Source organism: Triturus cristatus, chromosome 7 (assembly GCF_964204655.1).
Source record: "Triturus cristatus chromosome 7, aTriCri1.1, whole genome shotgun sequence".
Lineage (NCBI taxonomy): Eukaryota > Metazoa > Chordata > Amphibia > Caudata > Salamandridae > Triturus > Triturus cristatus.
The window spans coordinates 1,680,885,676-1,680,887,332 of NC_140590.1; positions in this window are offsets into that span (position 1 = coordinate 1,680,885,676).

Consider the following 1,657-nt stretch of genomic DNA (forward strand, 5'->3'; position numbering starts at 1 on the left):
GACCCACGTGTGGGCATACCTGTCCCACTCGGGGTGACAAATACAAAAAGAACAACTGATGGACAGAATGCAGACGAATGTCATACATTCTCCCCAGTACAGAGATCTGGGCCTAAATCCATCGTTTTTTTGCTCACCACGCCATTTCAGTTTGGACCCAGCATATGCAAATCAGTCTTGACCCTGCTCCCAATTGGAACAGTCCAGCCTGAACTGCTAGGCCAGGTCCTCGATAAACTAAAAACAAATATCCTAGGACCGGTTTCAGCTTTCAGCCCTCATCAGCCAGGATAGCTTGACTTCAGTGGCATGGACAGCACGGGACCCACATCTGGGCATACCCGTCCCACTCGGGCTGACAAATGCAAAATGAAAAATTGATGGTTAGAATGCAGAATGTCATACATTCTCCCCAGTACAGAGATCTGGGCCTAAATCCATTGTTTTTTTGCTCACCATGCCATTCCAGTTTGGACCCAGCCATATGCAAATCAGTCTTGACCCTGCGCCCAATGGGAACAGTCCAGCCCGAACTGCCAGGCTGGGTCCTCACTTGTCAGTTCGGGCTGGACTGTTCCCATGCGGCGCAGGGTCAAGACTAATTTGCATATAGCTGTGTCTGAACTGGGGTGGCAAAGTGAGTTAAAGAACGATGATGGATTCAACCCAGATATGTGACTGGGGGTGAGTGTCTCAAACTTTTCAGCGCACCGTCCATCATCTCCTTGTATTTGCTTTGTTAGCCCTAAGTTGGCAGGATATGCCCAGACGTGGGTCCCTTGCTCACTCTGCCACTGGATTCAAGCTAGCCTGGCTGATGAGGGCTGTTAGCCCGAAACCAGTCCCAGGATGCTTGTTTCCGGTCCAGGGAAGACATCGATTGGCAGTTCGGGCTGGACTCTTACCATGAGGCACAGGGTCAAGACTGATTTGCATATAGCTGTGTCTGAACTGGAGTGGCAAAGTGAGCTAAAGAATGGTGATGGATTCAACCCAGATCTGTGACTGGGGGTGAGTGTCTGAAAAGTTTCAGCGCTCCGTCCATCATCTCCTTGTGCTTGCGTTGTTCGCACTAAGTTGGCAGGGTATGCCAGACGTGGGTCCCTTGCTCACTATGCCACTGGATTCAAACCAGCCTGGCTGATGAGGGCTGTTAGCCCGAAACCAGTCCCAGGCTGCTTGTTTCTGGTCCAGGGAAGACATCGCTTGGCAGTTCAGGCTGGGCTGTTCCCATGAGGCACAGGGTCAAGACTGATTTGCATATAGCTGTGTCTGAACTGGGGTGGCAAAGTGAGCTAAAGAGCAATGATGGACAGAAGCAGAACAATGTCATACATTCTCCCAAGTACAGAGATCTAGGCCTAAATCATTTTTTTTTGCTCACCATGCCATTCCTGTTTGAACCCAGCCCTATGCAAATCAGTCTTGTCTCTGCGCCCAATGGGGACAATGCAGCCCGAACTGCCAGGCCAGGTCCTCCCTGCACTGGAAACAAGCATCCTAGGACCGGTTTTGGGCTTTCAGCCCTCATCAGACAGGATAGCTTGACTCCAGTGGCATGGAGAGCAACTGGACCCACGTCTGGGCATACCCGTCCCACTCCGGGTGACAAATACAAAAAAAACAATTGATGGAAAGAATGCAGAAGAATGTCATA